This window comes from Hippocampus zosterae, chromosome 1 (genome assembly GCF_025434085.1).
Source record: "Hippocampus zosterae strain Florida chromosome 1, ASM2543408v3, whole genome shotgun sequence".
Classification (NCBI taxonomy): domain Eukaryota; kingdom Metazoa; phylum Chordata; class Actinopteri; order Syngnathiformes; family Syngnathidae; genus Hippocampus; species Hippocampus zosterae.
This window is the reverse complement of record NC_067451.1, coordinates 23,884,870-23,897,330: the sequence shown is the minus strand read 5'-3', so window position 1 is coordinate 23,897,330 and position 12,461 is coordinate 23,884,870. Positions and strand designations below refer to the sequence as shown.

Sequence of the window (12,461 nt, the reverse complement as noted above, 5' to 3'; positions counted from 1 at the left end):
TAAAAGCTCACCGAGCGCCTAAATCTGGTGCGTCTTCGACTCGGCCGACGAAAAATGTAAATTAACGATTACTTCAATGAAACTACGAAAATTGAAAAAAATAAAATTTTTGCTTGCTTGCTTGCTGAAAAGCAAGCAAAGATATCACAAAATAAGTTCTATAGCGCCCCCCCCCCGCCCTACAGAATTTATGATGTGATTTCATCATTTGTGAATACACAACAAAGGAATAAATAACTACTACTGACATCTGATCGTTTTGAGCTACGATCAAGGAAATGCCAATGCTTTTTGGAGGCGGTAATGAACGCCTTTTGAGTTGAACGGGGAGATGGAAAAAGACTCACCTGTATTTGTTGAAAAAAGGAGAGCTGTGGTTTCTTTTTTTTGTAATGCAGACTTTATTAATGGTTTTCACAGTCTCAACAAATACAGGCATTGTACGTCTTTGTCCGTCTCTGTGCCTTCTTCCGTTCCGCTCGAGAGGCGTTCATCGCCGCCTCCGAAAAATGTAAATTAATGATTACTTCAATGAAACTACAAAGAAAATCAAGCGAGGAAATCACAAAATAAATTCTGTAGGGGGAATATAGAATTTGTTTTGTGATTTACTTGCTTGATTTTCTGTTTTGATGCATTATTTTAAATTTTCGTACTTTCATTTAAGTACAGTCATAGTTAATTTACGTTTTTCAGAGGCGGTCTGGAACGCTTCTCAAGTTGAATGGAAGGAGCGTAGCAACATCTAGTGGAGGCATTGCAGATTGCACCTTATAATGCGATGCGGCCAATGTATGAAAAAAAATTACAAAATAGCCATTCATTGAAGATGTGCCTCATAATCCAGTGCGTCTTTTAGTGCGTAAAATACGGTAATTAAATATACAAGTGACCTGTAGTGGAAGGGATCTGTCCATTTCCTTATGGTCCTCCTTGGACACAAGTTCTTTTATTTCTCTATAAGGTGGAAGAAAGACCCAACACCACATCGTCTTTTCTGCACTTTATCACAACACAATAGGAATCGATTCGGGCTCCTGAGAGTCTCAGATTTCATCAGGAAGCAGAGAAAAAACACAGTCATGAGAATATATAGAGACAATATGATAATGAAAAGGGGGGAGTTCGGTCTCCATGCAAATTCCGGAAAAAGTTGAGAGTGGTGAGTTGAGACCAGATCACCACTACTCCCTATTGTCTTCGGTCTGAGCTTTGATGGAACACAGATAGTTGAGATAACAGTTCCTCTTTTGATGTCAAACATGTCCTCTGGAGGGGGCCCTAAAAGTGGTGGGTTCAAGGGGCACTAAAGGTGATTGCGATCACAGTGAGCAGTAAATACCTTCAACAACATTCTACATTCTTTGTTTCTTTCAGATCCAATTAACAGAAAGGAATAATTCCTTAACAGACCCCATGTCAAGAAAGAAATTGCAGCTCCTCCTGCAGCCGCATATCCACCATGTCAGCTCCACAAGCAAGCTGGAAGTTATTTTATTAACTTTAAAAAAAAACTAACAAACCCCCCCCTCAGCTTTCTTACCAAGTGGACGTGTCATCAACATGATTGAGATTCTAACACAAGGAACTGTGTTTTCTTTTTAATTGCCTGACAACCTTTACCAGCACTCTTTGCACTCATGCGATAACGTAATACATTAGTAATAAAACAATCCATCCGTTGTATACCTCCAAGGTGTTTTTTTTATTACAATTTCATTTTTAAAACTATCCGTTTTTCTTTGTATCTTACAGCTTTAATCACCTACGGTAACTGGATTTTTTCCACATAAAGTTACACGTCTCATTAGATTATTAGATTATTACGTTCTCATAAAATGAAGATGACAAAATTGGCAAAATTTGCAGGAGACTGTCAGCAAAATGAAAAAGACTGTCCATTTTTAGATCAACTTCCTTACAGCAGAATGATTAGCTTCAAGTCTCGACACACCTTAAAAAGCTGTCAGCATTCTAATCCTGCAACAGCCAAGGGAAACCTTTATTTCAAAACAGTGGGTTGAGTCCATTTGTAAACGTCAACATGCTTGAATTTAGATTATGGTTAACGGTGTGAATGGGTATATACTGCTCAATCTACTTCTTTCTGCAAGATGACAAGACTCCATGCGCCGCCTAAAATGGATTTGTTTATTTATAGCTTACCAGACAGTGTGACTTCCTGTGGAGTGGCAATCTACGGCGAAGTTCTGATAGAATTGGACTGATTTGGAATGGGGACACTGACAGAGATTTTGATAGAAATGTTGAGAGGCGGACAATTTTCTGGGTTCAATTTTACTTCGACAATGAAAGTTGAAAACAATCTCTTGCTGATGTGTTCATTTTTGTCAATATACAGGATATTCCCAACGGGAAATAATGAACATCTCTTTCTGTTCTAGAACTGTCACCTGGTAATGAGAAAAAGAATGACATTTACTTTATGAAGCAATTGTTGTGTTTTTGTTGAAAGTGTGGTGCAACAGAATTTAAACTTAAAACATGATTTAATCTCGTTTTAAAGTGATACTTTGTTGGTGCAATTTGGCCTACAGCTTGATGTTGTACATTTGTGTAGCATTACAACAGTGGCGGAAGAACTCCAGCACAGAAACAGAAGTGTGTGTGCCAATAATTTATGCAGTGTGTAAAAACTGACCATATGTGCAACCATAAGAGCATTGGTGAATCTGAACCCGCTCGCTGAGGGAATTTGATTGGCCTTCTGTTGTTAATCTGCAGTTGTTTTAGAGTTGGTGTCAGATGGCACATATTCTGCCTTCCTGCTGGATAAAATATGTGAGTGTGCATATAAAGATGGTGTTATCATCTCAACCAAGTGAACCTAGCTTGTAGATCAGAGAGAGCAGCTGGTTGAAGGAATGGGGGGGGGGGGGGGGAGTTCTTGCGTCCCATGCGGATCTTAATATTGGCTGAGCTAATGCGAAGCAATTCTTCTCCTGCGAGGTTCACCTGTGGATGTCAGGTAGCCTGACACAGATGAGGGTTGTCAGAAAGGTTCCAGGATTGGTGTCAGAAAAGCTATACATCCAATCCAAACTACTCTCCAGTTTCATCATCAGGGCCACATCCACATCTTGAAAATGGGTGTGTTGGCTGACAGGAGCAAATGACATGCAAAGTTGCAAAAGAAAGGCAGCGGAAATCCAAAACGCATCAACTCAAAAACAATAGCAAGAAAAGCTTGCCGGGCGACTCGGGGACACCGCAAGACCAATTGTGTGAGACGAGCATTTGTTTTGTTGTTTGTAATGTTTGCTTCCACTTTGTTGCTTTGATTACAACATTTCTTTCTTTCATTTGTATTTATTTATTTATTTATTTATTTATTTATTTATTTATTTATTTGCATCATCATTTCTTAATTGCAATGTTATTTTGTTTGCATCTTTTTTGTTTGTTTGCAGTATTCGCAAAAAGTGTTAAACTGACATGTATTTCTTTTTATGACAATTTTGTTTCGTGCTGTGCCGTGTAATTTTTCAAACTTCAGGTATGTGCCATTGCTCAATAAAGGTTTGGGAATCCCTGGTGTAGAAGGCTCAAAGAAAGTACATTAAGTCTTTTTGTTTTTTGGAGAACATGAGTGCCACTCATTGTCCAGGCATGCGAAAAGGACTCAAAAACTCTTATCAGTCAGTTACAGAAAGAAATCATTGCTTGTGCAATAACAATTGACACTAATGTTATGTTTGCAGTCTGTGCTCGCTGCAACATGTTTTGGCGGGGCTTGTTCAGGTTTTTTTTCTGTAATCAATTAATCAAAATTAGTATGAGAGTATCAGATCTAACCCAACTATCCTTTTTGCAATTACATTACACAGTATATTTAGTTATTATATTATGTTATTTTTTTTCTCTTGGAAGGCACTATAATCATTTACATCAAACCTTCAGTGATGTGTGTAATTAGCTGTATTCATATGCATCTATTCTTGTACAGCATTTGTACTGTATATCTTTTTCTGACTTTGGGGTTAAGATTGGAGTTGGACCCCCACAGTGTTGGACATACATGTTTTAAAAAATGTTTAACTGGCCCATTGGTCAAAGGTGAAGGATTTGATTTGGGATCTTTGGGATGTCAGGGTCCCCTCTCAACATGTAAAAATATCTCGACGTATTACCGTAATGATCATACCAAAGAGACACCGGATTTTAAGGCGGTCGGTGAGCTTTTAAGAAAATCGTGTATCTCTCTCTGTATCTCTCTCTCTCTCTCTCTCTCTCTCTCTCTCTCTCTCTCTCTCTCTCTCTCTCTCTCTCTCTCTCTCTCTCTCTCTCTCTCTCTCTCTCTCTCTCTCTCTCTCTCTCTCTCTCTCTCTCTCTCTCTCTCTCTCTCTCTCTCTCTCTCTCTCTCTCTCTCTCTCTCTCTCTCTCTCTCTCTCTCTCTCTCTCTCTCTCTCTCTCTCTCTCTCTCTCTCTCTCTCTCTCTCTCTCTCTCTCTCTCTCTCTCTCTCTCTCTCTCTCTCTCTCTCTCTCTCTCTCTCTCTCTCTCTCTCTCTCTCTCTCTCTCTCTCTCTCTCTCTCTCTCTCTCTCTCTCTCTCTCTCTCTCTCTCTCTCGCACACGCACACACACAGCAAACAACTTATACAGAAAATAAAAGTACTTTGACCATTTATTTTTTTGTTACTTACAATTAAGGCTGATGGCCTGGCCCTTTTTTATCAGCAACAATCCAGACATTTGCCTTGTCAGAAACCGCAAAACGGCCGCATATGACAGACCGAGTAAATTGTCCGCGTGATGTTTTCTTGGATTGGATCCGTCAAAAGGTGAAATCAAGCATGACTCACCGGGTTCCAATTTGTGCTAGACACGTCTTTATGGGGCAATAATTGCATTGAGAGTTCTGTGCCAAAGGTAGCCTCCAGCATAAAGAGTGAGGCACATGATTGGAAGGTTATTGGTTTTAACCACTTACAGTGCAGTGTCTTCCTCCAAGGCAGACGGGAACAAGCTGCATTCGTCTCTACCACCACCGCTGATTGTCAGAGTGCCCCTGAGCAAGGCAATTAAAAGAAGAGTACTTTATACGCCAGCCAGAACCCGCTAACTACTAATAACTACTGTGCATGAATTTTAAACATTGCACAATAACAAAGCAGTTGGAGGATAGCTAAATGTGCCTGTAAATCAATATTTTCAATGTTAATTAGGATTTTCTCTCCCCTTCTACCTATCCTTTACTGAAACCATTCCATTGAAATGGCTTGGACTCGTTCAAATCCAAAGCCCAGTCAGTCTCAGCCTGTTGGCTTTTGCCTTGTTGAACCAAATACCGGCAGATGTAGTAGTGAATGTAAGCACTAAAGGCACCCTAATTGTACTGATAATCCTCACACCAAGGGCCCTCATTTGTGTGTTCAGGTAAAGGATCAATGTTGCTGAATGTATTGCACTTTAGACCACTTTCCTGGGTCAAGCAAGTCGAGTCGCCACCAAATTGAAAGCAAGTCAAGTCATGACTTGGTTCAAAGAAGACGTTGGAGTGACAATAATATATAACATTTTTTCACAGATCATAACATTGACAGTAAATTTACTCCTCCAAAAATTAAGAGTACAAAATGCATTGAAATAAGGAATTGTTCAAGTCAACTTTGTCAGATGTGCTCAATGTTCTACGTACAGCACAGATGACATTTCTTTCCTCTCAACCACAGGAGAGAGAGGAGCCGCTGTGGATGCCCGCACCACCATCAACAGAATACTTAACATAAAATGACAAAATAATACAACACAACATGTAAGACACAGACAGTCACCCAATCTTAACCACTTTTTGTAATTGTGTAATTTTTCGTACTATTTGTAAGAATTTGTTATTTTTTTCTAACATTGTTAGTGTTCACAGCTACCAATGTTTCCAACACTGGTAAATATTTAAATATGTTGTAGGCCGATGTGGGAGTAAACGTGTAATCATAAGGTTTAAAAACTATGAGAGATATGTCGTTTTTGGTGCTAATCAAAAACCCATTTCCGTTATTTTTTTACCTTTCTCGTCATTCGTCAGCCCCATTAATGACCTGACCTTCCATTTGTACTCCCGAAATGTCCACCTAAGTCAAGTTGAGGCTTTCATTAGCAAGTTGCGAGTCACAATATCAGCGACTCGAAGACACATCATGTGACTCAAGTCCACTACACATGGACATTTCCCAATTGGGACTATGCCCGGCCACAAATTGCAAAAGAAGCAGAGTAATTGACAATGCAGGTTTTGGCCCACAGACCCTTGTATTCTCTGTTTCAGCTCACGGGTCACCAAGTCAGTCAATTTTAGCTTTTTTTTTTTTTTTTTTGGTGGCCCCTTTCGCAGCAGATGGTAGTGAAATAGAAATATATAAATATAGAAAAATAGAAAGGTGATATATATAAATATATCAGGGGTGGGCAAATCTTTTGGTTTGGGGGCCACACTGATTTCTAAAATTGACAGGTGGGCTGGGTCAGCACAATATACGATACATATAAAAAACTGTATATGTTGACATTCTACACCAAACATCAACAGAACAAAAGCATTAAACTATTGCCATACTTTTTTAAAAAAATTTTATGAGAACAGTGAAACAAATCTGGTATATGTCCTGTATGAATGTCCAAGTATGTTAACAACATACTGTATATGTGTGACAACACAAGCAACAAAATGCAACAACATATTCCCCAAAAATTGTAGCATACAGTCCAGGTATATGACAAAATGTGACAAAGTTTAGACTATTTGCTACAAAATGAGATGAGTAAAAGACCTGGTGGCTTTCTTTCCACTCACTCAGTGTCTCGAACTTGACCTCCCCCTCGATCACCACACTGGACATCGTTGCTCAGCTGATGTCGTGCAACACACCTTTGAACCCAGCCATGGGACGCTTCGAAGTCTTTGATGCCCATAGCGCTATGGAACTCGATAGCGGTCAAGTTTGCGGAAAGTTTTTAGCACAATAACAGTCAAACCATTCAAGGAAACGTTTATTTACTCGACTGCCCCTAGAGCCGCAAGCAATTCACTCTGAGCATGGAAACAGCCAGAATCGGACTGAGCAAGAATTGCTTCCTCGTTTTTCAAAGGCTCGTAGAATTGAGTCGTTCAGACTCCAAGCGTCTCCTGAATGTTTCGTATTTTCTAACCCGCTTTGTTTAATTAGATGCTGATGGACAGTCTGTGGCCGCATGGATGCATGGCTTGAAGAGCCGACAATAAGCACATATGCATATGTGGAACTGGGAGTCGCTGGTTGGAGTTGAAGTGGATTTAAACGGGACAAGAGAAGAGAGCCAATCTCTTTTTCGTACATGGATGGTACATCTTTGTGTTGCATTCAAGCTTAGCTTGTAGCAGACGTGTGCCCATTTCAGCATGGCATCTTTGATCCACTGGAGAAAGGACACGGTCCTCTTTCATCTATAACTGCTTCAGACAACAAAGTGTCTGCAGTGGTTAAGATTGCACGATTATCTGTGTCTAATGTGTTCTCTTGTATTATTTTGTCATTTTATGTTAACTTTTCTTTTGATGGTGGCGCGGGCACCCGCAGCGGCTCCTCTTGTTTTATGTTGTCTTGAGAGGGAAGAAATTTAATCTGTGCTGTATGTTGCACATACAGCATATTTGACAATAAAGTTGTTCTTGACTTGACTTGATATTTAAAACCGACGGGCATTAGTTGTTTATACTGCTAGTCTTCATTGTGTTCATGGTATCAGGGCTCATGTGATGTTTTTCCTGGACTGGTTGCCAGTCAGTCACATACCATTGGAACCCAGACGTCCTGACTTTGAGGTCAACGTGCTAGCCACTTCGACCATGTTTCTTCGATGTCAATGTCCGCATCGTTCAGTACTAAAAGCGAAGTAGGCTACACACGTTAAAAATATATCCATCTTATGTTAATAGTTGTTATTCTGTGTTGTGGGGTGTGTTCAGACTAACCTTTGGGGGTGAAAATCATAATATTGGAACCACTTCAATTTTTGTATTCCAAGTAGCTGTGTGACTGTTGGGCAGTGCCATGGACTGTGGTTTGAAATGGAGCGATAACCAATTGGGAACCTACTTGAAATTTGTGCATTTTCTGGTCACAAATTGGAGCTAATATCTGTGTACTACCCTTCCTTTGTATTTGCAAATTCATCATTCTGCCATTCACAGGTAATTCTTGATGTGAGCATCAGTGATTTCCCCACACGTCATCATGTGTGGGGTCTCACGCAACTTTAAAATTGGATCAAGTGTGAAAAATGGGTCTATTGTTAGCTGGCTTTACTATATGATTTGCCTACTGACTGTATCACAGACATATCTGTGATCCCATTTGGAAAGACTGGCTTGTGTATACTCTATGTCATTGTCAATTGGAAACAACCTGACTGTCAATAAAAACTAAACGAATGAAAATAGTATCTTGCAGCCTCTGCCAATTGTGGACGTGGACAAAACTCCATCTCTTCATTTATGAAGCTGTGCCTGTGAAGACTGTGAGCATTGACAATAAAACAACACACAGCGATGAAGATGGCTAAAAACAACAGCATCTTGTCAGCGCTCTACAAGTCCTTTATGACTGATTTATAGTTCAAGAGTGGCTCATCAGAGCGCGGAGTGTTTTTCCACTCGATTGTCAGACATGCCACAACTGTTTTCAGCGCACCTTGACAGTGAATGTGTGGTTATTAGTGGAATGAAAATCTCCGCGGTGGATGGAAGGATGCGTCAACTGCATTTTCGATCGAACTGAGCAATGTCAAAGCATCATGATTGCACGCGGTACTGATTAACTAGACAATGAAAAATCTTTGTGGCTGGGACGTACAAGAATGTGGTGACTCACAGTGAAAAGCCTCAGTATTGAATTTTTCATTTTAATCATACTAGGCCCGGGTTTATTGTGCCATAAGATCCGTGCAAATATACCACACGTGATCGGACTGTGTCACATTGCGTGGTGGTGGTGGACCCCAAAAAGCAGGCAGGAGAGAGGAGCAGGGTGTACTTGACGAATTGTATTAAAACAGAGAAAACTAAATCCTAAACAAACAAAGTCCAATGTATCAAACAAAAATCATGACTGAAGCTAAAACATAACAACTAACATGACTGAAACAAACATGACAGAAGCCAAGAGCAAACAATGACCCGACACTGAGCATTCGGGTTGAGAGTCCTTTTAAAGCACTAATTACATAATGACCAACAGGTGTGCAGCTGCAGGGAGAGCCCTACAGTGCCACCTGTTGGTCCCAAACAGAATCATGACAGACTAGCCCTGATGATTTCCCTCATTACCATATCAGATTGGAAGTATATTGATCTAATCATATGCTCTGCTTAATATGCAGTTTACTGCCGTCTATATCTGCATGTCAATAGGTAATGTAATAAGAGTCCTTGGGATTCACTTAATCAAAACGATAACTCAATTTTGTAATGCAATAATGTCTCCATGCTCTTGCACAACAGGGGTGTCATAAAATCTGCTTCTTTTTTTCCCCAACTTTAAAAGCACACTGCTCCCATGAGTGCATGCATAATGTGCACATTATTAAATCGGTTGGATTTAATGACCGAACTAGGCAATCACATGTAGTATCTTCTATGCTGCACGTGGCACTAAAAATGGTCATTGCTAATTTGTAGCCATATTGCCATCACTTAACTCAAGATTACCGTCACCAAAGATCATTTATCGGAAGATATTGGTGGATGCATAATGTCAAAATAAATCGATTAGATTTAACTGCAGCATATGTCAGGATAATCGGAGAATGGGTGTAGAACAGGACTCTTCCGTTTGTTTGACATTTACCTAAATGCCACATATCCATGCTGGCTGCTGCGATTATGAAAACACGGTGCATGAAATTGCAGTTGTATGGGGTGAGAATCGCAGAATGACACAAAACAGTATTTTCGCCAATGATGATAAATGACATATATACAATACTACAGTCATGAAATAATTGATTTATATGAGGGGGGACAACAATTAATAATAGTAATAATAATAATAATAATAATAATACATTTCATTTATAAGCGCCTTTCAAGACACCAAAGGACACTTAACAATAACAAAAAACACAAAACAATACGGGTTGAGCAGCGGCAGCCAAAACGCGCCAGCGTTCACTCAACCCGAGATCAGAAAGAAACCACAGGGGAGGGAGAGAGGGAGAAAAAAACCCATGCTCGAACTACCCTTTTTTGAGGATAATTTGAGTGAGGCAAAAAACTCCTGCACAAGCATATGACAGTTACAACAGGTCACAAGACATAAACAATGAAGACGGGGGTAATGGTGGGGCACTAGCTTCCGTGCATATTTTCATCAGGGGAAGGTCGAGATAGCAGATGTTGTTTTGGTAGCAGGCTGCCCAAGAATTTAAGACAGCCTTGAGTCCGTGGCTTATGTCTCATTAGTGGCGTCGATCAGCCAAATCCATGATTTCAGTCAGTAATTGAACACGGATTCCAGTTTTCTCCAAGTTGTTGACCATCCTGCAGTGACGCTCCAAACACTCAACAGTTTGTGGTTGAGCACAGTCTGAGTCTGAGTGATGGACAGCCACGTTATAGACCGGCAGCCTCGTCCAATAGAGCCGCTCCCGTCGGTTGAATTTTCGATAGATCAGGAAACTGCTCACACCAAACAGCAGCATACCTGTTATCGGAAGGCCGAAAATGTAGATGTCGTCCAAATCCTCAACGGACAGTGTTGACAGGAACACCATTCTCCGCTTCCTCCAAGGATCTAGGGTGTACCCAGCAGCAAAACTCCCCGAGGGGCAAGTAGGCTCCCCACTGCCTGCTCTTCTCATCGAGAAGGGTGAGTGGCCCGGACCAAGATGGCGCCGGGCAATGGCGACATGGTGCTACGCTGTGCAATAATTTGGCTTTTATTTTCTGTTATCTGGACTAAATCGTGTCAGTGTTTTCACTATACTAGGGAGGATTTACTCAAGCATCGATACAGTTCTGGTGAGTTGCCTCTCTTTGCCCTAGAAGCTCGTATTTTGATCGAGGAAATCCTGTCCGAGTCTCCAGAACCCAGCCAGTCTACTCGTAGAATACGACCCGTTAGCCGGCGGAGGCGGGGATCGAGAGGGGGTGCGCTGGTGAAACTCCGGAAACGTAATTCCCGTGCCCCTCTACCGAGCATCATGCTGGCAAACGTGCAATCGCTGCGGTACAAGATGGACGAGCTAATCAGCCTCATGGACTCGCGACAGGACTTCAGAACATGTAACGTTTTTTGTATCACCGAAACCTGGTTAGAGTCAAAGATACCCGACGCCGCTGTTACACCCCCCGGATTCGCCTTGTTCAGATTCGATCGTGAATTTGACCAGGTCAACAAAAGCAAGGCCGGTGGTGTGTGCTTTTTGATCAACGAGTCCTGGTGCACCGATACAAAGGTTATTTCTAGGTCGTGTACTCCGGAACTTGAATGCCTCACCATTCGCTGCCGTCCCTTCTATTTACCACGAGAGTTCCCTTCAATTCTACTGACAGTTGTCTACAGCGAACCCAAAGCCGACACCAAGAAGGCAATGAACCAGCTCGCTGACGTCATCGCGAACAATGAGATCGCGAATCCAGGGGCTATTTCTATCATTGCCGGCGACTTTAATCAATGTAATCTCCGTAAAACTCTTCCAAAGTTCTACCAGCACGTGACTTGCCCAACTCGGGGGCCGAATACCCTCGATCACTGCTACACCACGATAAAGGACGCCTATCAGTCACTGCGACGTGCCCCCCTCGGTACCTCTGACCATGCCTGTGTCCACCTCATCCCGACGTACAAATCTCAATTCAAGCGTGAGAAACCATTCAAGAGGACAGTCCGGCAGTGGACGTCCGATGCCATTGATCGACTCCGTGGATGTTTTGAATGCACGGACTGGGATGTGTTCCTAGAAAATGCGACCCTGGATGAGTGTACCGAGGCGGTGACTGATTACGTCACATTCTGCGAGGATTTATGCGTCCCCATCAAGGAAGTGACCGTTTATCCGAATCAGAAACCCTGGTTTGGCGGTGCCCTCAGGCGCGAATCACGTGCTCGTCAAACAGCCTTTCAGTCTGGAGATGCGGCCGCGTACAAAGCATCAAAGTATCGGTTCAAGTCCGCCGTCAAAACCGCCAAACGCGACTACGCCAGGAAACTCGAGGATTCCCTCGAGTCTACAAATAGTCGCGACCTCTGGCGGGGAGTGCGGAAAATAGCGCCGTACAAGTCTGGCGGCAACAAGAACTCTGATCCTGACGACCCAACTCTACCTGATGAGCTGAACAGGTTCTACAGCCGGTTTGAAAAGTCAATGCCAAAGCCTAATACCAGCGATGAACCCGAAGATCCTGATCGTCTGAAGATTTCTACTACTGACACCGTGAAGCAGTTTAAACGCGCAAACGTCCATAAA

The 12,461-nt window shown here is 41.8% G+C and overlaps 1 long non-coding RNA gene across 1 annotated transcript; it reads right to left on the bottom strand.

The window, feature by feature from the left end:
* Positions 1 to 988: 988 nt before the first annotated feature.
* On the bottom strand, positions 989 to 2,353 carry LOC127608301 (uncharacterized). Its single transcript, XR_007964233.1, has 2 exons — positions 2,167 to 2,353; positions 989 to 1,281 (listed from the first exon to the last, which is right to left on the bottom strand). It is a non-coding gene; the product is annotated as an uncharacterized LOC127608301 (long non-coding RNA).
* Between the last annotated feature and the right edge of the window lie 10,108 nt (positions 2,354 to 12,461).